We start from the raw sequence: 9,567 nt of genomic DNA, 5'->3' as shown, positions 1-9,567 counted from the left end.
ATTCTCTGCAAAGTATTTTCATAAATAGATAAATGACAAAAAAAAAGCTAAATATAGTAGGATAGACAAATAAACAGCAAAAATATAATTAACTTCCCCAAATTAGTAATTACTTTATTAAATATATAATGTGACAATTTGCATAACAATTTAGCTCAAACATCTGAAAATTTGATGAAGTCAGGTCTAAATTTCTTGTTTAATTATTTGTGATTTTATAGTAATTCTTGATTTTTGGTATCTCTTTTTATCAATAATTTGGAAAATGCTGCAAACAGCCAGAACTAATTTCTTCTTCTTTTTTCCCTGTAAAATACATGTAAAAACATACAGATATGAATAAAATGGTGAAGGTTTATGCAAGTGCTCCTGCTCAAGGAGATTTTTTTTTTCAATTCCATCAAACCCAAAATCTCAAAGGTTTTCACAGAAGTTTTCACCTTAATTATGAGCACTGGTGTGAAGTAACAAATTACAAATACTCAAATGACTGTAACTGAGTATTTTTCTCAGAAATTGTAATTTACCAAGTTACCAATTGTACTTTTACTTTCCATTAAGTACATTTTAATGCAGTATTGGTACTTTTACTCCACTATTTTCCTTCAACCTGCAGTCAATACTTTATTTTTTCAAGTCTATGGGGATTGGCTGGGTAAAAAAATCAGTTCTATGATTAATGTCCAATTAAACTCCACATAAAAATTAAAATGCAGCATACTGAACTATACCTGAAGACAAATACATGCAGAAAACTGTTTGGAAGGATTTTAAAGTGTCCAAGAAGATGTTCAAAATGGTTATACACAATGAGCCAGAGACTGGATGTCACTGATGAGAAGATGACGGATGTTTAATCGCCAAATGTCCTTTAACAGTCCCTAAATGCACTACAGAATATTACGTTTTCAAACACATGCACAAATAGCATGTAAACACATTGGCTTTTCACAGTGTAATACTTACTACTCTTGGGTACTCCTAAAATGGCTGCTTTTTACTCATACTTTGAGTAATATTTACAATAGATACTTTTAATTACTGTAAAACCCAAAAGTTAACTATATCAAATGAAATGAGTGTAGTTAACTCCAAATTGACTGAAAGTTGAATCTATTCATTTGTAAAAAATGTTTGAACTCAGAGTTTAAAGTAATGAGTTAATTAAATAGCTCATTAATTAAACTTAAATGAAGCAAGTTCACAGTACTCAGATTATTATTATTTATTTTTTTTACTCAAATGGTTTGTAGCAATCGGTTTCCTCAAATGATTTGAGTTGTCTTAACTTCTGGGTTTTACAGTACTCAGTTGGTTTGAGTTTTCTTCATTTATTGAGTTTAACTGTGCTCAAAATGCTTCTTTTACTCAAATGAATTTAAGTTCACAGTACTCATTAGGATTAGTTTTTAAACTTAAATAGTTTGTTGCAATCAGTTTCCTCGAATGATTTCAGTTACTTTAATTTATTGGGTTTTACAGTGTACTTTTTGGGTAATGGTACTTGAGCATGATTTTACAGGACTCTTTCCACTACTGATTATCATTAATTAACTATTTTAACTAGAATAACCATAACATAATACCCTGCCCTACAAGCTAAACCAGGTTTGTTTTGCAGCATTTGGGTGAATTAGGCAAATCATTAAAAGATTTGCCAATCATATTATGTCCTAATCCACCATTACCATAAAAAGCACTCACATGTTTTTTTAATAACAGTCCACTTACTAACTGAAAACATGAAAAAAACAACTCTTGATCTAATAATAAACACAAATCATTTTCAATAGTTCTATGCTTTCTCCATATTACTTCTGTCCTTCTGCCAGGTTGTGTTGTCAATAATATTTCTCCCCTTAGTTTACAGCTTTGCTCCACCCATGTGCTGTCAGTTTGTCACACAGTGGGAAAAGAGCACTGTCAGATTGCCAGAGGCGTTTGCATTTTAGCTGCTGTCTTTCATCTTTCTACATCCATAAATGTAAGCATTGTTTTAACCAAAAATCTGTCATTTCCTTATCGTTCACAGGACTAGGAGTTGCCAGTTATTTGGATGTAAGCCCAAAGCAGAGCAGCGGAAAATAATGATCAACAGATATATTATTACATTCTTTTTGCAATTTAAACAAACAAACAAACAAACAAACAAACAAACAAACAAACAAACAAACAAACAAACAAACAGACAGACAGACAGACAGACAGACAGACAGACAGACAGACAGACAGACAGACAGACAAAAAACAAACAAACAATTAAGAGTGGACGCAATTCATGAAATCGTTGGCTTTGTTTTACTTCCATTCATAACCTTTAATAACAGGTGGTTTTGGGTTAACTAATGAAATGGTGCAGATATTTTGATGGCCAATACAATGGTAAACATATAGCAGTCAATAAACAAATAAAATCAAAAGCAAAATTATAGCAAACTTTAAACAAGGAGTTTTCAATTATTTGAATGAAAGCTCAATACAGAGAAGAAGAAAATAATAATCAACACATAATCACAGAGTTTGTTGTAAATATTTTAAATATTCTAAATCTACAAGACGCTGGCTCAGTGGTTAGAATTTTTACCTCACAGTAACATGGTTGCTGGTTCAAGTCCCGGCTGGGTCAGTTACCATTTCTGTGTGAAGTTTGCATGTTCTGTCGGTTTGCGTGAGTTTTCTCCAGGTTCTTCGGTTTCCCCCACAGTCCACAGACATGTGCTATTAGTGAATTGGAAACTAAATTGGCCATAGTGTATAAGTGTGTGTGTGAATGTGAAAACGTGTTCCCCAGTACTGAGTTGTGGCTGGAATGGCATCCGCTGCGTAAAACATATGCTAGAATAGTTAGCGGTTCATTCCGCTACGGGAACCCCTGATAAAAAAGGGACTAAGCCGAAGGAAAATTAATGAATACATTTACAAGACATCCTTTAGGATTTCTGCAGGTTTCAGACTTTTACAGACATTTTTAAGACTATTATGAAATGAAATTTCAGACTTACACTGTTAACAACTTTTGTTAGTTACACAGTATTTAACTGTAATATCAAATATATTACACTGTAGGACAGTTATGCAGTAGGTTACTGTATTTTAAAGATGGATTGTGAAAATTTACTGTAAAATGTATTTTACAGTAAAAATACAATTCTACAAATACATACTGTTTACAACAAGATACATGGTGCTATAAATGTAAATACAGTATTTTTGCTGTACATGATTTACAGTAAGTTATAGAATACAGGGAGAACATGCAAACTCCACAAAGAAATGCCAACTGACCCAGCTGGGACTTGAACCAGTGACCATGTTGCTGTGAGGTGACAGTGCTAACCACTGAGCTGCTGTGTCATCGATTACCTACGCATGTCTTTGCTTAAGAAAAAATTGACAAGTTTTAAAAACTATAAAAAACTAAATGTATGCACAACAAGCTGTACAGGTCAGTGTCCTCACTGGGTAGTTATGATAGGTTGGATCACTTTTAAAAACAAATGTTATTGTAAGGAAGACAATTCGATTATAATTGTAAATGGAATTAATGAATAAAGTCTTTGCTAAAAGTTTTTTTGAGATGGATTGTTGGTGATTGAATAAGTGTTGGCCTGATTGAGTAAAAAATAACCTTAAAATAGCAGTTTTCCGTATTTTGTAATTCAGGTTTTTATTTATTTATGTTTCCCCATTTATTCATACGTTTGAATTACAATATGGCATCTTGATTTTTCTTCCAACAACTTTTTGTCTTGAAAAGTTTGAAAAGTGACGTTTTTAATAGTTTAAAGTGATATATTGTCTGAGTTATTGTTGTACTACAAAAACTAAATGCTACAAAAAAAAAACTTTGTAATAAACTGCCTGTACTTTTTTGTTACTTTACAGACTTATTTTCTCTAGAAATCTCTATAAAAGCCACTTTTTGTTAAATTGTAGAGTTTTGTTAAATTGTTTTGTTAAATTGCTTTGTCAACAAAGCAAAGATCAACGTTCCATCATACAATTCACAACCGTAAATAAACCGAAAACAATTATGAATCACAAAAGTGTAGCTTTACATGGACATTGAAAAATGAATAAGACCTATTGAAAATGACGTCCTACAACAGAATATTTCAGTGAATTTAATTCTTTTTAAGGCCTAAAATGTAGTTTTTAAAAATATAAAACATAAAGACTTTTTAAGACCCAGTGGACACTCTTTAGTACACACAAAGTTTTTGGCTCAGCCAAAATATTTCTTTGCGTGATTGACATTCATCTTTGCACCTTTTGACAAGAAACATCACTGAATTTTCCCCCTTAAGGTTTTTTTAAGTGAGTGACTGTGGTCATTCCAGTTCGACGCCTTTTTGCACTTTTACTTCACTTTCTGGTGCAGATCATACGTGATATGAGACACATACAAAAAAAGTTCTTTCAGAGGATCCTGCGGCTGTCTATAAGGATGAGCCTGAACGTGTGTTATTCTGCCATCACTGACGGCACAACTGCCCTTACCCACACACCCACCCGAGGGCCCGACTGATGAATGAGAGTAATATTAGGAATCCAAACGTGCCTTCACATCACTAAAAAGAATATATATGTGCTATATAACAGAGTGACAGGCTGTAATTTGAACAGAGTTTATTACGTTTAATGTGTCTATATCAGTGGGCTTGGGTTAATACCATTCAGACGTTTATTTGTAATGACCTTTAGCTATTGGTTGTCAGAGTTTATTGAACTCAGAATAGTGTGGATGTTCTGAATGTCCTACAGGTTAGATAAATTGACCTTATTTTTTAATGTAACAGCAAACTCGCTACTAGTTTGCTCGAGACAAGCAGAATTGTTCAGAGTTTCACTTCCATTGATTTTTAGCAACAAAAAGAGCTTGTTATTCTGCTTAATGTTGCAAACTAGTTGTCACAGTTTAGAATGGGGTATATGCCGAAGCATGCTAATAGGACTTTTAATTTGCCTGTAACCTGGGTTAAGCACTTCCGGCGAATTGAATGCCAATGCAAAATCCGGTGCGTTTAAGGTCTGTTTTCTTTAAAAATCAGTGATCTCCACTAGCTGAGTGATATCCGAATTAAAGTGGGTCTCAGTTTGTACAAGAAGCACTGCATTAAATTACATTTCCCCGCCATGTCTTTATTATATAAGCATTTATTTTACTTTATAGTATATTCAATAGAGCTTCTGCATTAGCCTGCCGATTCTGACGGGCGCGTGTGAGTAAACAGCTTTTTGCCTCGTTTTACACTTAAGCAACTAAATAAATGCTAAAGTTTATTTAACTGCATGTATTTTAATGACATTACAACATCGATGCTGTATAAGTAACCGTATAAAATGAGAAAAAGTTCACAATAACAGGTCACCGGAAGTGTATCAGCATGGGAACAGCACTAGCTTGGCATATACCCTATTGAGAAATTACACTGTGAACGTGGCATATACATATTACACCTATACTTAAAATACATACACTTCCAAACATGGTCCGATTGCTTGCAAATAAAATGTATGCATGGAGCTTTGTAGTGTTAACAGTGTATTGTGCATGTGTGTGTTTGTGTAATGTGAATTATTGTCTAAGGTTAACATTGTGTTTATGTCGGCACCAATAGCCTAGTGGTTAGTGCGTCGACATATAGCACGCAGGTGCCTGCAGCGACCTGAGTTTGATTTCCAACTTGAGGTCCTTTGCCAGTCCTTCCCCACTCTCTGTTACTTTCCTGTCTGTAAATCTCCACTGTCCTATCATTAAAGGTGAAAACCGCTATAAAAACAAAAAACAAAAAAATGTATGTTTATGTAAACATCTCAATTCAAAACTATGTCAAACAATAGCTCATATCATCTTCCCATGCACACTGAAATAACCTCAAACAAATTGTCACCTTAGATTTATAAGGTTCTATCTGACATTTTTGTCAAAATTGAGTTATTGACATATTCTTATTAAATGACAACTTATTTACATTATGGGATTTTTTTTTATAAGTTGTTTACATTTCAAGACTTTTTATTAAAAAAACAAAACAAATGTTAGACACATACTGTTTGCTACAGAATGCAAAAACTTTGAAGCTCAATATCCCAAAATCATTCAGAACACAGACAGAACCTTATAATTCCAAGATGACGAAATGTTCTTTGAAACATCATTTATTAACAAAACATACTGTAGAAAGATTACATACACTTACTGGTTTCCTTTCCTCAACACTAAACCTGTTCAGATTTCAAACAAAGACATTTATACAGTCTTTTCCTGCCTTCACTTTAGTGCGGCCATTTTAGATCACACCATTAGGGTCACGACCCTCTTGGCAATGATAGAAAAAATCACTGTTCTGTTGTTTATATTTGTATTGGTGGTTTGTTGTGTTGTAATTTGAGTTTAGTATGCAGATTTATTTACTTGCATTAATTTAAACTTTTGTTTAATGTCTTATGTATTTTATTTTGTCTACATGTTACCCTACAAACAGTAGAATGGCATAACCCATGGGCAGGGCCAATGATATAAAAGGGCCTCAAACCTTCACTCTGTGCTGATAGTTGTTGAAGTAGGTTGCATTGTATTATTGGCAGATTTACTTTAGATTTTTTTCTTGGTTCAGCTGAACAAGCCTCCCAGACAGCATAAAATTCTGGCCCAGGTTTGACATGAAGCTGGCACAGGAGGCAATCATCCAGCACTGGCAAATAGCATAATGGCCAAACATGGCCTGGGATTGGCAGAGGCAGCACACAAGATTTGGGCCAGATGTGAAAAATTAATATGTGGCCCACATAAGTTTGGCCTGTTTTGACCCACATTTAAAACATTTAAATTATTTTTGAGTAAAAAAAAAAAAAAAAAATCAACCAATCAGGTCGCTTTGAGAAAAAGCATGCCCACAATGTGCTTAAAGTGCAATGATTTGTGGGTTTATCAATTATCAGCCTATATCTGACCCAGTTCAGGTCCAGTTATGAGTTATTAACTTGGCTGAGACTTGACCCAGATATGGTCCATTTTCAGCCCTTGTCTGGAAGCCAGACTTGGTCCAGTCATGTATTGCAATTCACTGCAGCATGAGGGCCAAGCAAAACCTGATTGTGTGGGCCAGAGCTGGGCCAAAGAAAATTTTCTGTGTGGGCTGAAAATACTTTGTAAATATTGTATAGTTTATTTTTCTTTATTGTTATTTTGTCACTTTAACCTCTTTTCTGTATTTTTAATTCACTTTGTGTCAAATAAAATCTCTGCTCTTTCATAAGCTTTACTTTCATCAAACTTGAAACAAAACAAACAAATAAAACTAAACTTATAAACAAAATCAATGAAACCTACAAATACTACAACAAATGAAATGTTTAACATTCATGGATAGAGTTTGTTGTTTAACTTTTTTTGCTTTTTAGTTAAAAAATAAACCAAATAAAGCAAAACAAAATGTACTCTTCCACCAGGATTAATATAGACAATCTAATAACTAAAACACATGAAAACAACAAACTTCACAAGTTTAAATAAAACAATAAGCAAATAAAATGTTTTATGTACAGTATTTTGTTTTTTGTAACATTTTTGTTTGTTTAGTTTTTCTTGAATATATATATTTTTGTCTAATTTAACCAAAAACAAACCAAGCAATCAAAAGCCAAAAGGAAAACAAACAAACAAACAAACAAACAAACAAACAAACACAATGTTCATAGTCTTTCTTCCTCCATCAATGATTCAGATGGACAGAAAAACAACCAAACAAATATTTAGATAGTCTAATAGAAAATTATGGATATTAGTTACTGATTTTGGGGGCGTCACTTGCTAAGTGGTTAGCATGGTTGCCTCGAATCAAGAAATGTGACTTTATGTGAAGGGTTTGCATGTTTTTGCCCTGTTGAAGTGGGTTTTAAGATGAACTAAAAAAATGAAAAAAGGTTTGTTTCTGAATTGGTTTCTCAGCATTGAGGGTTATACTCTCACTGCTAGGTTACGACTAAAGGGCATCCATGTGTAAAACAATTGCCAGAGTAATTGTTGGTTTATTCCACTGTTACGCCCCTGATAAAGCAAACTGAAAGAAAGTAAGTGAGTTTCTGATTTTCATATTCTTGTACTTTGCTGGTCATCCATTTCCAGCTCCAGAGATCTTGATTGGTTTGACCCATGCTGAGAGGACAGAAGGCAAATCCTGTCATGTTCTGAGCTGAACCGGCGGATGAGTGGATGAGTGCAGTCACTGGATGAGATTGGCAAACATGGGTCGAGGTGGACGGTATAGCCTACGGGAGTGTAACCTCTGGATGTTAACCCTCATGATGCAATTTCATCTCATCGGTTTTCATTTAAAGCAGTTTTTATTAAAAGAAGAACAATGTGAAATAATACATAGAAAGATTTGACAAGACTTCTTACTTTTTTTGTCACATTTTTCCCCATGAACCCCCCCCCCATTCAAATAAATGAATAAGTAAATAAATAAAATAACATAAACAAAAAATAAAAATAAAATAAATAAATTAAAATAATAATAAATTAAATATTTATTAAATAGTCAGAGTTTTAATAGTACAGTGAGGAAGTATTTAACATCAATGTTTGCCCATTGAGTTTGCTTGCATTATTCTTTTAAGCATAGACCTTTTAATTTCCCTATTAGTTTTAGTTTGGGGGAAGTGTTACGTCTTTTTCAAAGTATGAAATGGATTCCATACTGTAAAATAACGTTTAGTAGATCCTCTAAGAGAGCATTTAATTGGGTCTATTATATATAGAATATTCTATTCTATTCTATTCTATTCTATTCCATGCAGGCTTTTGCTTTTTTACCATGGCAGAATGGTGCATGCAATTGATTTAAATGAATACACTCAACCTTTTAAATATGTACAACTGTCTGCTTTTTGAATTTGATTGGCTGATAGTTCTGCTATATTCTGCAAATAACAGCTCTCATCCAGCCTGTTAACCTTTCACCCTTTTGTATTAATCCCCCCCCCCCATTGCTCCGCCCACATACAGCGACAACAAGCAGAGAACTCTACAAATTGACAAATATTGCTGCTGTTGGAAAATATAATGTACTTTGCGGGCGTTTTTAGTCGAACATGTTGTTTAGATTGCAACTATGCAGTTAATTTAAAAGGATAGTGCCTATTTAAAAAAATTTATAAATTCTGAGAGAAATCGCGTCGGCGGCCATGTCTTTCAGCAAAGACGGTTGACGATGTTCATCCACAAGATGGCGACAGAGACAGCATAATAAGCCCTAAGAGAAAAAACGTAATTTCAAACTACAGCTGATCATTATTAAACTGGTAAGTGACTTTTTAAGTCGATGGCTGTTTCTCAATTCCAAGAACGCAGAGAACGGACTTGTGTTCTTGTGGAGACCGGTCTTGCCAGGTGTCCTCGGAAGAACGAACTCAGGAGAACGCGAGGGCAGAGAAGGCGTCTTTTGAGAATTGAAATGCTGCGTTCTTCCTGATGGTCACATGACCTTCACGTGTTTTAAATGGTAAAGTATTTAAACATTACAGCCTTCATACAACGATTTATTGTTTTTCCTCTTTTCA

Source organism: Danio rerio, chromosome 15 (genome assembly GCF_052040795.2).
Source record: "Danio rerio strain M-AB ecotype USA chromosome 15, GRCz13ab, whole genome shotgun sequence".
NCBI lineage: Eukaryota > Metazoa > Chordata > Actinopteri > Cypriniformes > Danionidae > Danio > Danio rerio.
Note: the sequence above shows the minus strand (reverse complement) of the source record.